The 19,391-nt window shown below is 40.1% G+C and overlaps 1 long non-coding RNA gene and 1 other non-coding gene across 2 annotated transcripts; both read left to right on the top strand.

Annotated features, from left to right (window-relative positions):
- The first annotated feature begins 10,427 nt into the window (after positions 1 to 10,427).
- Positions 10,428 to 10,534, top strand: LOC147943820 (small nucleolar RNA R71). The gene has a single exon (XR_015558604.1). It is a non-coding gene; the product is annotated as a small nucleolar RNA R71 (small nucleolar RNA).
- Positions 10,535 to 13,630: 3,096 nt separating this feature from the next.
- LOC104773672 (uncharacterized) lies at positions 13,631 to 14,551 on the top strand. Its single transcript, XR_765158.3, has 3 exons — positions 13,631 to 13,777; positions 14,042 to 14,104; positions 14,190 to 14,551. It is a non-coding gene; the product is annotated as an uncharacterized LOC104773672 (long non-coding RNA).
- The last annotated feature ends 4,840 nt before the right edge of the window (positions 14,552 to 19,391 follow it).

Raw genomic sequence — 19,391 nt, 5'->3', positions numbered from 1 at the left:
TACATACCACATAGCTCTGTTTTCTCTCTCCGGTTGAAGAACTGGCATCAATCTCCTTGATTCTTGTGCTAGCAATGCATCAATGGTAATTTGTGCATTGTTCATTCCCCTTCCACCAAGGCCACCACCTACGCCATCACCACGACCTTCACCGCGACCGTCACTTCGCCCACCACCACCACCACGACGACTACCAAATCCACGACATGGAGCAGCAGAGCCACCGGAACCTTGGGATCCACTTGTATTCATCTACCAGGAAACATCATTAATACAGTAGGGTAGTCAGTAATATAAAGCATGAGAGTTCATATGTTAGATAAAAGTAGAACATCTTTCACTTTTATCAAATAAAACACAATGATGTTCTGATATATTAGAGATAGCGAAACAACCTGAAACAAGTTATTTTCTTATGGTGGTGAATGATGAATGTATGCAATGGTGAGATATGAATGGAATGATGGATGGGTGTTTCAATTCCCCTTATGCTGTTGCAGTATAAGAGGTATCAATCCTAAATGAGTGTTTGTGAACAATTAAGATATGCATATAAATCTAAGTTAAGACAAATGTGAAGATTGTTTGTCACTAACAATCCTAAGATGGAAATGTAAAATGCAGAAAATAAACTACAAGAACTAAGAACTAGATGCAAATGAAACTGAATGATTGTAACAGTAATGAAGCAAGATTAGAAGTAGGAACTACTACTAATGAACTAATGCAAGACAGGTAATGAACTGAAAACTAAATGAATGCAACTAAAATGAAACAGGAATGAAACAGGACAATCACAAATCATGAACAAGAACTCTGGGGATGAACTCGAGCAAGCACTCGACCGAGTGTAGGTCGAGTTCAGGGTCGAGCTAGAATAATCCGGAAAACAGAGCAATGCTAGAAAAACAGAGCAACACAAGAACTAATCAAACAACAAGCAAGCAACAGGATTAAGACTAAGATATCAATAAACAAAGAAGGCCTTGAGGAGGGATTCATGGGCTAGACTAATGAATGAGGCTATCACACTTTGGCCAACAAATCTCAAGCAAAGCTTTGAGCTAATCTCTAGACACATTAATCTAAGACAAGCTTCTTCCACTCTCATGGCAAGAATCAATCAAACCTATGCATCTCTAGACTTGTTCTCACAAAGTAAAGAATCTACACAAGCAGGCATTAAGCAATATGTCTCATACCAAGCAAAACCTCTAATCTCTTAACAATCAAGATGGTAAGCTCTAAATCTAGCCTTATCTATGTCTCTTAAACATTGGTGTGATGCTAAGAAGCTTAAGATTAGATACTACCCTCTCAGATATAGGATCAGCATTAAGAACATCTACCCTAGAAGAGATCTACAACAATCAAGCTTGACCAAAGCAAACAAACCTCAAACAAAGCCTAGCCTAACCCATCCTCAAGATCCTAAGGAAACTACTCACAACAATACATGATGAACAAAGTCAAACACCCAGAAAATATTGAAACTTGCATTATCAGAAAGATGAAACAAAGATCTTCAATATTAATGAAATGATCAAACTCAAATTCTCAATATTAAGAAAGTTATGAAACTAACAATATTGAGGAATTTAGTCTTTTTCAAGTACAAAATCTAAGAAAAATAAAAGTGCAAAAGGAATAATTCCCAAAAAGGGTAAAACTAGGTTTAGAGAATATCTAAAAAGCTGGACTCTTTTGGTGGCTGCAGGTACAAGGCTTTATATAGGAGAGGAGGTGGAAGCCCTAAAAATACAAAAAGTCAAAGTAGTCAACGGCTCGGTCAACTCGACCAGTGCTCGGTCGAGTGGCTTGGTCGAGCTGGCTTCTCTCGTGCAATCTCCACTCGGTCGAGTCCTCCTCAGCACACGGTCGAGTGTCTGGTCGAGTGTGCGGTCGAGTTGGACTCTGGACCTTGGTTCTTCAGCCTTAACTCCCTTGTTTCCTCCTCATGATTGCTTCACATCTCTTCTCCATTGCTTCCATGCTCCTTAAGCTCCAAAATCACCTGTTTATGCATGAAAAGATGCAAATGCAATGCAACGAAACTCTAATGCATGATTAGTGCTAAAGCTACACAATAATGGCCTAAATGGATAGCAAAAGATGCAGAAGATGTGAATAAACTAAGGGAAAAACAAGATAAAATATATGAACATCAACACCCCCAAACTTAGTCTTTGCTTGCCCTCAAGCAAATAAGCAAGACATAAGAAGGTAAGTGAGGTTTAAAAATGGGATCTCAGCTCTTAAAGCTTGCAAAAAGACCATCTAGAATCAATGTCCAAGTTACTAATACTATGATGCAAGTTCAATGAGCTGGAATTAAAGACTTTAGACAAGCATTTCACAACCTTTATTGATTTGAGCCTTAGATATCCACATGCATTCAAATCAACCATTTCCTTTAACATTCATTAAACAAGAACATGAATCAATTCTATGCAACGCTTAAACTCATTTGGCTTGGTAATAAAGGGTTTTGAGACAATGATGGTCTCTTTTTAGAGTGGGGCTTGTCAATATCAAGATTCTCTCATGAAAATGGATTGAGCTTTAGAAGAATGCTAAAGGTAAGAACACCTAGACACATACAAGAATAAAACCTTGTCTACCCAAAGGCACCCAAAGTGTTTATCCTAGCAATCTAAACCCAAATGATCCTAGTGCTACCCTTTACTTCTTCTTTTCTCTTTAACCCTTTTTCTCTTTTGGTTTTCAAGTCTTAGGAGATGTTTTCTTATTTGATCTTTCTAGTGGGATGGGGGATTCTTACTTATTTGCTATGGTTCTCTTTTCTTCTTATTCTTAAGACATATAAGCATTTTGCTAAACTTTTATTTTCTTTCTTTTCTTTTCCTTAACTAGAACCATCTTAAACACCATTTTACTTCCCATCCTCTCACTAGACTTTTGCTTAAACACAATCTCCTCTTAAAGACTCTACCCTTTTTTTCTTTCTCTTTTCTTTCATTTCTTTTTATAACAGCCAAGTCCCAAACCCAACAAGTGAACCACCTAGTCCTATCTAGTTTGAAAAATGCAAACTAGAACTACACAAGGTCTTACTCTTGTCAGTTCAAACCTAACACTTTCTACCAAGCTCAATCCCAAAAATAGGCCACACACACTCAAGAATCAACAAGGCTTGAAAGAAGGTTTGGTTTAGGAGTAGGGGAACTGATCTTAATGATTTAATCAGCTACTTGGATCAACAAGAGTGGTAAAAAGGAGAAAGATGATCCAAGTATGTATATGGTATCCATGAGTTTAAAACAATGCACACATTGATAATTAAAAGTCAATATTAGGTTCTTATAAATAGGAAATGGTTTCAAATCTCAACATGCTTCAATTTAGACCAAATGCAATGCAAGAATTCAAGGCTTGGTTCAATCTTATGCTTCTAACTACTCAACTAGCATCAAAGTACTAATAACTTGGACATTGATCCTAGTCTAGTGAATAAGCTAGCTAACAAGGAAATACTCATCATAGATCCCTAATGCAAATATTATACAATTCTACATGAAACAAGATCCTAATATGCAATGCAAACTATATGAACACTCTTTTTTTTTTAAGATTTGTTTCAAAATTTTTCAAATTTTTATGGTTTTTCTATGCCTTAGATGCTTATGCAAGTGCTAACATGATGATGATAAAAATTTGAAATAAGAACACAAAACACAATGTCAAATGCTATCTCAAACCCTCCCCCAAACTTAAATCACACAGTCCTCTGTGTGAAAGAAATTTGTAAGAGGATTCAAGACTAAAAACAAAACAAAACACAATATGAAATGCATTGATATTTACAAGTGAAGGTGATAGTGGTACCTTTGGGATTGTGGAAGAAGTTGTCCACATCCATCTGCATGCTGTCATAGGAGTAGTTGGGGTCTTGTTGGTGACTTGGAGATGGGCTTTGGGGCAGCTCGACGATGGAGATCGACCGGCACTCGGTCGAGTACGTGTCCGAGTGGGTCGAGCTAGACCGCGAGTGTCAAATTGTTGACCTTGCTGCTGGCAAAACTGCTGGTAGAGAGCTGGATCCATATAGTACTGAGGTGGGATGGGAAGGTAACTTGGATAACCTGGATAAGCAGCTGGAGGTGGGAAACCATAGGGTGATCTGGGCTGGTACTCGGCCGAGTGCATTGGAGGTGCTCGGTCGAGTGCCTCGAAAATTGTTGTTCTCGGTTACTTGAGCTCCTCTTCCTCTGATTTGGCTCATACATTGAAGCCATAGCTGGTTCCACAGGATTCGCAACCCTTGAAAGTGCTCTAGTTGAGCTACTTCTCCTCAAAGGGCTTGAATGGCTAGGAGATGAGTTTCCACTCTTCAGCTCAGCAATCTCCTTCTTTAAGCCTTTGATAGACTTAGCCATGTTGGTCACCTTCTTCTTCAGCTTATCAAACCTCTTCCCATGCCACTTGCCCCACTTTTGCAAAAGAGTTAACCTCTTGGCATTCTCCCTCACTCCTCTACTATCTCTTGGGTTGGGCTCATAGTCTTCAAAGTAGAACTGCTCCTCTCCATCAGCTACTTGTGCATTCCCAGCTTCCTCAACTCTAGGTTGAACCACTCCATCAAACCAATGCTCCTCAGCTGGCCAAAAATCAATGTTGGCTCCTTCTTGAATGGTGGTGAGCTCTTGGTTAGGCAATATGAATTGCTTTTTCCCAAGTGTTGGAAGCTCAAAGTTGAAGATGTGGTTCCCTTGATGCATCTCCTTGGCTAGGATGAGAGTAGAAGTGAGGTAGCTTGAGTCAATCCATCTTGGTGAAACACTTTCTCCTCTAAGTGGAACTTTAGCAGCTTGAAGGATTGGAGTGATGATGCCTCCAATGGTAAGTGCTCCTCTTGACCCTTTGTTCTCCAACTTTCCTACCCAACTTCTCAATTGAATCATGTGGTCAATGAGCACCATTCCTAGATCAGTCTTCACTGTGCTCCCAAGAATGATGGCACCATTCCTTAGGACTGGGCTCCTTATCCTTGAGCTCTTGGAGTTGGAGGATGAGTAGAGCTTGTTGTCTCCAATGGTTTCCCACACAGCATACAACTCTTCTCTTCGAACCATCAAACTCCTATTGCTCCCAACCTCAAAACCAAACACATTGGCTATCTTTTTCATTGAAAGCTCATGCTTCTTTCCTTTGATAGTGAAGGAAATGTGGCCAGCTCCAACCTCAGGGTCTTTCCTTGCATATGTGTGCAGCTTGACAGTGGCAAGGAACCAGTGGCAAGGAACTCACAACTCTCCTCTTTGTAGCCCTCCATGCAAAGCCCCATAAACTTGCTGAGATTGCTCTTCTCAAAGAGATATTCCACATCCTCATCAATAGCAAGCTTCTCCATGGTCTCCTTGTGAGGATATCTAGTTCCCAGGAACTCCATCCTCATGAAAGCATCATAAAGCTGCCTCTTTGACAGCCCACAAGACTCAGCTTCTCCATCATCCATCAATTCTTCTTCTTCACTTTCTTCCTCACTCTCATCACTCTCCTCTTGCTGAACTTCAACAGCTAGCCTCTTCCCCTTGGCCTTGTGTCTCCTCATAAACTCATTGAGAGTAGGCTCTCTTTCCTCCTCACTTTCGGTCCTCTCAGGATCTTCCTCAACTAGCTCTCTCCTTGGACGCGGCACCTGGCTCGACCGGCTGCTCGAACCGGCACTCGGTCGAGTGGTCGCTCGAGTGGTCCGTCGAGTGACTCTCCCAGCTTCACCTCTTGATTCAAGGTCATCATCACGACGTTCCATGGAGCTGGCAGCGGTTCGGTGAGACTTCTTGGTTATCTTGGAAGACATTTTCAGAAGAAACTGAAGGAAATAGACTCAAAGCTCAAAGTTAATAGGTTAGTGACCCAAAAACTTGAAAGAACAAAGCAAAAGCAAGAGATGAACTTTGAGAGAGATCTTAAAGCTTGAATTTAAATGTTTTGAGCAAATGAGAGAATGTGAGAAGTATAGGATCGTGCAAGGACTATATAAAGAAGCTAAGGGGACAAGGAGACAAGGGTGGAGCGTCCATACCATTCAAATTTGAATTGGGAATCTTTGACTTGCTTTTGGCTGCCACTCGACCCCACACTAGACCAGCACGTGGTCGAGCTCTTTGACAAATTTTGAAATTTCAAAAATTTTCTCCTTGTTCTTCCCTCCACTCGATCATTCTAGAAAAAAATGGGAATCGAATGGGCCTCAATTAGTATTCAGCTCGGCCGAGTACCTCTCGTGGCCTGGTCGAGTGGGCCTGCGAGTCTTCTTCTCCAAGTCCACATCTCTCCTTAACCAACTACATTCTCACTAAAAGGCCTATCCAACAAAAACATAAAAGAAAACACATCAAAACTACTAAGAAATTAAAGCATATTTACAAAGGATATCTTAGGGACTTCCTCCCTAGTGAGCTTGTTTAAAGTCACTAAGCTTGACTTTGGTTTCTTTTTAGACTTGATCTAGATACCAAGGAGGTGATGAAATCCTTCCTGGAACCTCTTGGTCACTGTGAAGTTGATCCTTGATCACCTCACCCTTAGCACACAAACCATACTTCTTCTTGATTTTGAGCCTAGGTCTTGCTTTCCTCAAAGACCTCTTGTTCAGCTTAACTTGGAGATGTTGAACTGACCTCTTAAGCTTCTCCACAGAATCCTCTTGAAGTGGGAGCTCAGCCTTAGGATCTCCTTCATCCTTGAAAACCTCATGATCAACTCTCTCCTTGATAGTGAAGGGTTGATCATCAATGGTAGGAAGGTTGGTTGGGTTATAGATGTTGAACTTCATGACTGTATCCTCAGCAATGTTCAAGGTCACAAGACCTTCCTTGACATCAATAACTTCTCCAACAGTGGCTAAGAATGGTCTCCCTAATAAGATTGGATCTTCAGGCTCCTTGTCCATCTCTATGACCACAAAATCAGTGTGAACCCTTGCCTTCCCTATCTTGAGTGGGACATTCTCCAACCTTCCAACTACCTCTCTATTTGTCCCATCAGCTAGGCACACATGGAGGTTAGTGGATTTGAAATCAGTTCTCCCAAGCTTTTGAGCTATGGAGTATGGCATCACACTTGTTGAAGCTCCCAAATCACAAAGGCATTGATTATAGTGAAGGTAACTGATGGTGCAAGGCAGATAGAATGGCCCTGGATCCTTAAGCTTAAGTGGGATGATCACTCCTCCAAGGTTCTCAAGATCTTTCTCATCTTGAGCTTGAGCCTTCTTCCTTGACAAATCAAGCAAAAAATTTCTATAGAGAGGATATGGTTCATACTGTTCCAAGACAGGTCCTCTCTCCTCTTCTTGGTAAGCTATGATGATCTCTTGAATGGCTGATACTTGTTCCTTTTTCTCAACCAAAGCTTCTTCCTTCAAAACTCTTTCTTCCTCTTGTTGCTTAGCTAACATCTCCTTTTTCTCAATGATTTCCCTAAGCTCCTTAATTTTCTGTGCTTTGAAACGCCCAGGGAATGGTAATGGAGGCTTGTAGGCAGGAGGAATGTACTTAGCAAGCTTGACAGCTTCGGAGTCTCCAGCTCGATCGACCACTCGAGCATGCACTCGGTCGAGTGGCTGCTCGAGTTCCTGGTCGAGTTCGTATGCGAGCTCCTGTTGCTTTGCACAAACGTCACTTGGGGCTTCAGTAACTAATGAATTCCCCCAAACTTGGACTTCACTGTCCTCAGTGACTTCTTCCTCTTGAAATTGAATGGCTTTGGCTGTGAACTCCCTTGGATTTTGGACAGCTTTTCCAGGGAGTTGGTTGGGTTTTGGAGCTGAAGTAGAGGCTATGTTACTCTCCATATACTTCACTCTTGAATTGAGACCCTCAAACTTCATATTCAGATCATTGTACTGTGATGTTAACCTTTGGTTCAACTCAGCAAACTGTTTGGTTTCCTCAATCTTTCCTTGTGTTTGCCCAATCAACAATTGTTGCATCATTGCTCTTAAGTCTTGTTCTTGGCCTTGGTTAGTCTGAAACCCTGGTGGGGGACACAACTGAAGCTGGAACACTTGATGTTGTTGTTTGGGGATGTAGTTTTGTTGCTGTTGAGGCTGTTGAGGTGGATAGACTTGCTCTTGAGTGTAACACCCCAATTTTTATAATTGGGCCAGTTTTGTTGTAATTAAGTCGCAGCCCATTAGGCCCAACAACTTGCAAAACGACAAGGGTTTACGTTTGGTGTGTGTGCTTGCGTATAATGTATGTACGCATACATACCGCCGTCTTTGTTAACAAGACTACAAGAGAGGAGAGTTTGTGAAGCCTAAGAGAAGTCGACCATGTATATACTTGAGACTTGAGTCTCTTGTTGTTGATCCCATTCGTTCGTAAAAGTAGCAAAAGAGGTCGTGACGTTGTTGTGGTGGTGATAAGTCGTGGAGGAGAAGCGTACCGTACGGACCCGTGGTTCTCGCTGGTCACCGTCGATCACGGCCATTGGTCAAACAGCCACCGTGTGTCACCGGAGATGTCACCCGCTGACACCGGAGCAGCCGTAGCCCATCGTTGAGGTCATTATAGGTAAGGAAACCTAGATTTGTTTTATAACTTGGGCTGGAAGTCACCGACTGTTGTAGACCTAATCCTTGATCTGTTGCTTGCTTGTGATGTATGTTGCTGAGCCATGGGGAAGTATCCACCGTGTGGCTAAACCGCCACGTTGAGCCGCCGAGAAAAGTTGTAGAGAAAGGTAAACGGCGAAGCCTACTTTCGTGTTTGTTGCGGATGTTTTATGTTGTGTTATTAAACCGGATATTAACCATAGTAAACAAAGAATTCTAAGTTGCGTAATTGATGTCTTGAACCGAAGTTGGAATCGTGAGTTGGTCTGTGACGTTGAGTGGGCAAGGTTCTGATTATTATATATGGTTGGTTTAATATCTTAACCGGAAGGATTTAATCAGCCATAATTAATGGTGCATGTGACCGAGAGTTGAGATTGTTCATTAAACCAAATGTTGTGAGCGTGAGGATTAAATTGTGATGTATTAAATTATTAGATTTTGGTCTAATTAATTTAATTAAAGGAAACACCATAAGTATAAGTTATGAGACTTTGGTTTGGATTGTTATATTGGATTAATATCATGGATATGGTCTTTGATCGGCTATTTTAAATCATTGCAGACTGAGATTGTTGTTGAAGTGAGTCTTCTGTTGATGCTAGTTCTAAGGATTCAATCCAATGGCTAAGGTGAGGGTGGTATTTGCGGATAACAGTAACCTCTTTCCTTATGTACTCTTCGATAGTTGCTGAGTATAGACTCAAGAATTGTTTGTTATTTGAATGTGTTTGCGTGGATTTGTGTGCAAAATAAAATAGTTTGTTAGTAACATGTTATATGTGAAGCACATTTAGCTACATGATATGATGTTATGAATTAACTTATATATTATATTATAAATATAATTATGAACATACAAGAGAATGAGAATGAGAAATGATAAGATACTTGAGGATGTTGGACTGTAATGAACCGACGGGTTCATTGCAAGTCATAAACCGCTGACGAGCAGGGGAAGAATCGAGCTATGGGCCGTGGTCTTCTAAGAAAAGGGGGTTTGGGAGCCATAAAAAGTGTTAATGGACAAACCTATAAGTAATGTAAAGAAACAGAAATATTTGTGTGTGGTAGTCGCCACAAAAGTGCATAAAATAAGATGAGAATTATTAAGGAGAAATAAGATGTTTGTTTGTTTGTTTGCTTGATAGACATTCTGAATCTATGCTAAGTAATGGTTGTTGATTATATTTGGAACGTGATTATTGTATGTCCAGTGGGCAGAGTTTGATCTCCTCATTGAGTAAACTTGTTTACTCACCCCCTTTTCCCTTTTTCCTAGGTTAGTAAGTCTAAGAGTTGCAGTTTGAAGTTTGTTCGTTGGTGAATCTTAAAGAAAGAAACGTTTTTGGCCAGAACGGATGGATTACATGTTGTTCCGTCTTTTGCGACGGTACGGGTGTTACATTGAGGATTGGCCACATTGGTACTCCTATAAGAGAGATTGTTGTTCTTGAAACCTCCTTGGTTGTAGCCTTTGAATCCTCCTTGATTTTGCATGTAGCATAACTCAGCAAACTCAGTCTCCCCCTCTTGAGCTGGAACCTATTCTTCACCAATGAAGTGAATAGATTTTTGTTGGCTAAGAAGGATCTTGTCAAGCTTCTCATTGACCATCTTCAAGTCCTTCTTGTACTTGTCCTCTTGATCAGTTGAGCAACTCCTTATGGTTCTTTCATAGTCCTCATTATAGTTGCCATCTGACTGAGCAAGATTCTCAACTAATTCCCAGCCTTCTTCCACATTCTTGTTGAGGAAGTTGTCATTAGAAGCTGTGTCAAGCAACATCCTTATCTTGGGAAGTACTCCTCTATACAATGTACTCAAGAGTGACTCATTACTGAAGCCATGATGAGGACATTGAGTCTGAAATCCTTTGAACCTCTCCCATGCTTCACAAAAGCTTTCATTGTTTCTTTGAGCAAACCCAGAAATCTCATTCCTCAACCTAGCAGTACTTGCATTGGAGAAGAATTTGGCTAAGAAAGCCTTCTTGCAAGCATCCCATGTGGTTATTGCTCCAGTAGGAAGAGTCTTCTCCCAAAGGTGTGCCTTATCTCCAAGTGAGAATGGGAAGAGCCTCAACTTGAATCCATCTTCACTCACTCCATTGATCTTTGTAAGACCACAGATTCTGTCAAACTCATCAAGGTGATCTAGTGGATCCTCCATTGGCAACCCATGGAACTTGTTAGCTTGAATCATGGAGATCAATCCACTCTTGATCTCAAAGTTGTTGTTTGCTACAGTTGGAGGCACAATACCAGCCCTTTGGTTGTGGGTGTTGGGTGCATCTCCAGCACCAATGTGCCTAGGTCTCTGCTCATGGTTAGCTTGTTGCTCCATGATCACTGAATCCTCTTGCTGAACTTGAACTACCCTTCTTCTCTGATTTCCCAAACCTTTTGGCTTCCTATGTATGTTGTCAATAGGCCTTTGAAGATTATATTTCCCCTTAGACCTTGTGTGCATCAACAAACGCGAGTACAGACTCGAACAGGTTCACAATTGAGCTCAGGCTCGTCTGGGGGGTCAAGTCGACTGGGAAGTGGTGTCCAAATGTACACGGCTTCTGGCTCGATCAAGTGCTCGATCACTGCTCGGTCGAGTGGTGGTCGAGTGACTGGTCGAGTGATACCTGAAATGGAACTGCAACCCAACAACAGAAGATTCAATTGTATAAACGAACTTAATCTTAGACTAATATGGATCCTAAATGTCACAAAAACACACTCAAATGGGCAACGGCGCCAAATTGAAACAAGTTATTTTTATTTGGTGGTGAATGATGAATGTATGCAATGGTGAGATATGAATGGAATGATGGATGGGTGTTTCAATTCCCCTTATGCTGTTGCAGTCTAAGAGGTATCAATCCTAAATGAGTGTTTGTGAATAATTAAGATATGCATATAAATCTAAGTTAAGACAAATGTGAAGATTGTTTGTCACTAACAATCCTAAGATGGAAATGTAAAATGCAGAAAATAAACTACAAGAACTAAGAACTAGATGCAAATGAAACTGAATGATTGTAACAGTAATGAAGCAAGAACAGAAGTAGGAACTACTACTAATGAACTAATGCAAGACAGGTAATGAACTGAAAACTAAATGAATGCAACTAAAACGAAACAGGAATGAAACAGGACAATCACAAATCATAAACAAGAACTCTGGGGATGAACTCGAGCAAGCACTCGACCGAGTGTAGGTCGAGTTCAGGGTCGAGCTAGAATAATTCGGAAAACAGAGCAATGCTAGAAAAACAGAGCAACACAAGAACTAATCAAACAACAAGCAAGCAACAGGATTAAGACTAAGATATCAATAAACAAAGAAGGCCTTCAGGAGGGATTCATGGACTAGACTAATGAATGAGGCTATCACACTTTGGCCAACAAATCTCAAGCAAAGCTTTGAGCTAATCTCTAGACACATTAATCTAAGACAAGCTTCTTCCACTCTCATGGCAAGAATCAATCAAACCTATGCATCTCTAGATTTGTTCTCACAAAGTAAAGAATCTACACAAGCAGGCATTAAGCAATATGTCTCATACCAAGCAAAACCTCTAATCTCTTAGCAAGCAAGATGGTAAGCTCTAGATCTAGCCTTATCTATGCCTCTTAAACATTGGTGTGATGCTAAGAAGCTTAAGATCAGATCCTACCCTCTCAGATATAGGATCAGCATTAAGAACATCTACCCTAGAAGAGATCTACAACAATCAAGTTTGACCAAAGCAAACAAACCTCAAACAAAGCCTAGCCTAACCCATCCTCAAGATCCTAAGGAAACTACTCACAACAATACATGATGAACAAAGTCAAAAACCCAGAAAATATTGAAACTTGCATTATCAGAAAGATGAAATAAAGATCTTCAATATTAATGAAAGGATCAAACTCAAATTCTCAATATTAAGAAAGTTATGAAACTAACAATATTGAGGAATTTAGTCTTTTTCAAGTACAAAATCTAAGAAAAATAAAAGTGCAAAAGGAATAATTCCCAAAAAGGGTAAAACTAGGTTTAGAGAATATCTAAAAAGCTGGACTCTTTTGGTGGCTGCAGGTACAAGGCTTTATATAGGAGAGGAGGTGGAAGCCCTAAAAATACAAAAAGTCAAAGTAGTCAACGGCTCGGTCAACTCGACCAGTGCTCAGTCGAGTGGCTTGGTCGAGCTGGCTTCTCTCGTGCAATCTCCACTCGGTCGATTTCTCAGCACGCGGTCGAGTGTCTGGTCGAGTGTGCGGTCGAGTTGGACTCTGGACCTTGGTTCTTCAGCCTTAACTCCCTTGTTTCCTCCTCATGATTGCTTCACATCTCTTCTCCATTGCTTCCATGCTCCTTAAGCTCCAAAATCACCTGTTTATGTATGAAAAGATGCAAATGCAATGCAACTAAACTCTAATGCATGATTAGTGCTAAAGCTACACAATAATGGCCTAAATGGATAGCAAAAGATGCAGAAGATGTGAATAAACTAAGGGAAAAACAAGGTAAAATATATGAACATCACAACCTATTTTGAGAAACTATTTTCTACCTTAGGTAAACATGTGTGTGAAGTTAACCCTACATACCATACCTTAAATGTGAAATTACCAGAGATTTAGAAGCTTTTTCGATCTGGAGTTAGATGTATAAGGTTGAGTGTTTATTTAATCTCAATGGTACAAAGCATAAAGAGAAGTTATATAGGCAGAGAAAGAAATCTTGAAGAAAGTAAAATATCAAAGTCTTCGAAACCCATCAGTAATTAAGGACTGAGTTTACTTTGTTACAAAAGTGAGAATTACTTACCCACTTGGTAAGTATTGAATGTGAATAGACGTGAGAAAAGTGCAGATGCAAGCTAGTTGGGATTTGTTATTCGTATTGGGCTTGCTATGTTTTTTTGGTTTGAACATTATATGAAAGGAACTTGGGCTTCCTGGTCTGTTGGACTGTATGCCTTATATTGATGATACTCAATACTGTATCTTTTAGAGTAATATTTGGCTTCCCCTATTTAGGGTATCTTTGCCTAGATCGCACAACCTTCTTCTTCCTCCACTGCCGTCCCATTCCCAGGACATTACCATCAGAAGCTCACACAAGCCGTTTAACACTATAACCGACCCGCTTGTTTGTCGTGCCAGCCGCCGCCAAGCAGAAATTCTATTTGAAAAGTAATCGACATCACAGGTATGCCACTTATGAGCAGAACATCCTCGAATTCAAGTGTGTTTTTGACTCTATCGTTTAGAGTGAATATTCCAACATTAGGGGAAGCCAATTTATTTTATAGTACGAACAATTTGGTTTGGATAAAAATCCCCTTGTGGTGAAATATTGTTTTATCAACCTCTTCATCTTATTGAAAACAAGAAATTTTACCATACTTGTTTGTTATCTGGATATAAAATATTATTGTAGAAGGCCCTATTTGTTTTGTTGTGTAAGCTGCAGGATAGTATGAAAGATTTATTGCTCATGTGAAAGATATTTACCAGTTATATGTCGAGAATGCTGGTGAGAAAATTCAGTTCTATGTGTATTTATCTATTATGTTTTTCGTCAATGGAGGTTAATGTAATGATATTTCATGTTTTGACAGACCTTATGGATGAAGGTGATGATGACATTGAGTTTGACGAAGGAAAAACAGTGTGTAACAATTATCGACAAGGTTTAATACAGAAAGAGCCTTCGACAACAAGTTCTGAAAAGGAAGTCATAGCATTGAAGAAGAGAGTCAAATATCTCGAATGTGTAGTGTGGAATTTGCATGCTCATATTGATCGGTTGGTTAGATCCACTGGGAAGATTGCTATGTAATGGTATCTAACTTAATCATTTGTAACTTCTTGTACATGTGTTTAATGTGTTAAGAATTGATTAAGTCAGCTTCGATCTTAAATTTGTAAGTTAACATTTTTTCTTCACTTTGGTGTAATAAAGAGCCATATAGTGAACAAATTCGTTGTCCTTACATTTTTTCTTCACTTTGGTGTAATAAAGAGCCACATATTCGTTGTCCTTACATTGCTACAAGTTTTTGTAGATATTTTCCCTACAACTTATGCTACACGAATTGTAGATTTTGTTACAACTCATTCGTAGGACCATAATTTTGAATTTTTTAAAATATTATACTACAAATCCCTACAATCGCCCATGTGCTACAAAATATTATGTCCCAAATCTTGTGGCAAATTTGTTTCAACTTTACCTTGTAGCTTTTTGTCTTAATCTTCCTACGAAAAGTAACAAATTAGTCACAAAATCAGCTTTCTAAAAATTAGTCACTATTTAGTAACTAATTGTAGATATATTTTGTTACAAATTTTAACGTATCTATATTATGTAACTATATAACCGATTTTTACTAGTGGAAGTAGATGAGAATATCACATATAAGGTTTTAGCTGAGATGGTAATTGAAGATTTTGGACTTGATTGTTTAGTGAATGATATAAAACTTAGCTGTAGGATTTCTTCAAGGATGAATTTGACGGTAGAAGATTCTCCACCAATGTATTTGCGGAATGATCGTCAAGTACATACGTGATGTTCATATATTTTACCTTGTTTTCCCTTAGTTTATTCACATCTTTTGCATTTTTTGCTATCCATTTAGGCCATTATTGTGTAGCTTTAGCACTAATCATGCATTATAGTTTAGATGCATTGCATTTGCATCTTTTCATGCATATTCAGGTGATTTTGGAGCTTAAGGAGCTTGGAAGCAATGCTGAAGAGAAGTGAAGCAACCATGAAGGGAAAGCAAGAGAGTTAAGGCTGAAACAACAAGGTCCAGAGTCCAACTCGACCGCACACTCGACCAGACACTCGACCGTGTGCTGAGGAGGACTCGACCGAGTGGAGAATGCATGAAAGAAGCCAGCTCGACCTGCCACTCGACCGAGCACAGGTCGAGTTGACCGAGCCGTTGACTATTTTGTCTTTTAGTATTTTTAGGGCTTCCACCCCCTCTCCTATATAAAGCCTTGTACCTGCAGCCACCAAAAGAGTCCAGCTTTGGATATTCTCTAAACCTAGTTTTTACCCTTTTGGGAATTATTCTTTTTACACTTTTTATTCTCCTTAGATTTTGTACTTGTTTTAGAGAGAAAAGACTAGATTCTTGTATTTTGTTGGTTTCATAACTTTCAAGATATAAAGATTTCGAGTTTTATTTCTTCATGAATATTGTAGATCTCTGTGTTATCTTTCATTTGATGCAAGTTTCAATATTTTCTGGGTTTTTGACTTTGTTCATCATGTGTTCTTGTGAGTAGTTCTTTAGGATCTTGAGGATGGATTAGGCTGGATTGATCTTGTGGTTTGTGTGATTTGGTCAAGCTTGATTGTTGTAGATCTCTTCTAGGCTAGATGGTCTTAATGCTGATCCTGAACTGAGAGGTTAGGGTTTGATTTCAAGCATCTTAGCATCACACCAATGTTTAAGGAGCATAGATAAGGCTAGATCAAGAGCTTACCATTAGGCTTGCTAAGAGATTAGAGGTCTTGTTTGGTTTGAGATGTATTGCTTAATGCCTGCTTGTGTAGATTCTTTACTGTGTGAGAACAAGTCTAGAATAGCATAGGTTTGATTGTTTCTTGCCATGAGAGTGGAAGAAACTTGTCTTAGATTTATATGTCTAGAGATTAGCTCAAAGTTTGCTTGAGATTTGTTGACCAAGTTAGATAACCACAATGATTAGTTCAGCCCATGAATCCCTCCTCAAGACCTTCTTTGTTTATTAATTTTTAAGTCTTAATCCTGTTGCTTGCTTGTTGTTTGATTCGTATTTGCATTGCTCTGTTTTTATTGTGTTGCTCTGTTTCCCGGATTTATCCAGCTCGACCCTGTACTTGACCTACACTCGTTCGAGTGCTTGCTCGAGTTCATCCCCAGAACTCTTGTTTATGATTTGTGATTGTTCTGTTTCATTCCTATTTGCATTTTTGTTTCATTTACTCATTGTCCTGTTCATTATTGTCTTGCATTAGTTCATCATAGTAGTTTCTATTTCTGTTCTAGCTTCATATAGTCATAATCATTCTGTTCCATTCACATTTAGTTCTTAGTTCTTGTAGTTTTACTTTCTGCATCTTTACACTTTCATCTTAGGATTGTTAGTGACAAACAATCTTTGCATTTGGCTTAACTTAGATTCATATACATATCTTAATTGTTCACAAACACTCATTTAGGATTGATACCTCTTATACTGCAACAACATAAGGGGAATTGAAACACCCATCCATCTATCCATTCATATCTCACCATTGCATACATTCATCATCATTCATTCATCACCCACATAAACAAAAAGCTTGTTTCAATTTGGCGCCGTTGCCCATTTGAGTGTGTTTTTGTGACATTTAGGATCCATATTAGTCTAAGATTAAGTTCGTATAACCACTTGTTCACTACTGCTCTTGTTTCTTCTCCTGCTTGTCTTTGATTGAGTTTCAGGTGCCAGCTCGACCATCAACTCGACCACCACTCAACCGAGTTGTGATCAAGCACCTGATCGAGTCAGACGCCGGATCTAAATAGACAGCACTTCCCAGTCGACTCGACCATAAACTCGAGCCTGTGCTCGACCGAGTGTCTGTTCGAGTCAGTAACCATGTTTCAAGGCAGTCAGTTCTATTATGCACCCATGCACCAGCAACAAGGTTTCCAGACTCAATGGTGTCACCCTCCAGCGTTTCAGACCTACCAAGCCCAAGAACCTGACTTAAGAGCCATGATGCAACAACTATTGCTTGGGCAAGCCAATCAGCAGATTGAGGAGGCAAGGCAGTTTGAAGAGCTGAACCAAAAATTGAATTCCTATTCTCATGACCTGAGTCACCAGCTTGAGAGTCTGACCTCTTCATTCCAGTACATGGAGAGCTCCATTGCTTCTACTTTACCTCCTAAGCCACACCAACATCCTCAACAAGCTATTCAAAACCAAAGGGAGTTCACTGCTAAAGCTATCCATCTCCATGAGGAATATGTCACTGAGGGCAGTGAGGTTCAAGGTGGGGAGGATTTATCACTAATTGAAGCCCAGAGTGAAGGTTTTACTGAGCAGACTGAAGCAGAGAAACAACTTGACCAGGTGCTCGACCACACACACGATCGAGTACCTGATCGAGTGACTGATCGAGTTGAAGACACAGAAGCTGTTAAGCCTGCTAGATACATTCCTCCTGCTTACAAACCACCTCTACCATTCCCAGGGCGTTTCAAGGCACAAAAGATAAGACAACTCAGGGAGATCATTGAGAAAAAGGAGAAGATAGCTTTGCAACAAGAGAAAGAGAAAGCCTTGAAAGAAGAGGGTGTAATTGAGAAGAAGGAAGTGATGGCCATACAAGAGGTCATCATTGCTTACCAAGAAGAAGAGAGAGGACCTGCTTTGGAACAGTATGCTCCATACCCTCTCTATCAGGATTTTTTACTTGAGATGTCAAAGAAGAGGGCTCATGACCAAGATATGAAGGATTTGAAAGAGATTGGGAAAGCTATTGTCCCAACAAAGCTTGAAGATCCAGGCTCATTCAACTTACCCTGTTCCATCAGCTACATGCACTTCAATAAGTGCCTTTGTGATTTAGGAGCTTCAGTGAGCTTGATGCCATACTCAGTGGCTGAGAAGTTGGGGTATGAGGACTTCAAGGACAGCAACTACTATGTCAGTCTAGCAGATGGATCCAAGAGGGATGTGGTTGGAGTGATTGAAAACCTCCCTATCAAAATAGGAGAAGCAAGGATCCCAACTGATTTTGCAATCATGAGCATGGAACAAGAGCCTGAAGACCCTCTTATCTTGGGAAGGTGAAACAACCCTTCCCGTTTTTTTTTTTAAATACCTTTATTTACTAGTGGTCCCATACCCACTAACATCCTAACATCAGTCAATAACCGCGGATAATCAAATAAAACAAATTTCATTAAACCAACAGAATTCCAACATTCAAATCCAATAACCAATAACATCAATCAAATAAAGAGATAACCAACAACTAACATCCTACAATGTTCCTTTGACTTAATCTAGCAACCTAACAACAGCTAGACCACAATCAATCAAGTCTCTAGAACATCCTCCTCCTCATAGCCCTTGATTCCACGATCACACTTTTCCTTTACCTGCACACCACAAACAACAATTGAGATGCGTAAGTATTATCATAAATACTTAGTGAGGCCATCCTCCCATCTACTGGGTTATACACACAAGCAGATGAGACCCTCAAGTTCAAGCAAAACAAACAACACACAACAATACATCAAACCAGAAAAACAAGTCTCGGATAAGACTAGTGTCGACCGATGCCAAACGGTGTCGATCGATGCTACAACAAGGTGTCGACCGATGCCAAACAGTGTCGACCGATGCCCATCAAATTGGTGTCGACCGATGCTCCTGAGTGTCGATCGATGCCTCCTCTGCAGACACGATCTGCGCGAAACCCAGCGACGAACTCCGACTCCAATCAACCCAAAATCGACTCCAATCAAGTCTAACCATCTCGGAATTCACTAGAAATCACACAAATAACGAACCCAAGCAACAAGACAACACAAACCACAAAGAGAACACACAAACAAGAGAGATCTCATGCTTAGATCAACCATGGTCAAGCACTCACCTCAAGAACAAGAAGTTTGGATTGAGAAACGTGGAAAACAACACCTCCAGAAGCTTCCCCTTCGATTCCAGCAACAGCTAACCCTCCTACAGCCTCAGATCTCTCCAAAATCACCAAGAACAAGCCCAGAAATCTCAGAAAACGTTTTTCTCTCTTTTCT

This window comes from Camelina sativa, chromosome 5, assembly GCF_030686135.1.
Source record: "Camelina sativa cultivar CO46 ecotype springtype chromosome 5, ASM3068613v1".
Classification (NCBI taxonomy): Eukaryota; Viridiplantae; Streptophyta; class Magnoliopsida; order Brassicales; family Brassicaceae; genus Camelina; species Camelina sativa.
This window is presented reverse-complemented; position numbering and strand designations above follow the sequence as displayed.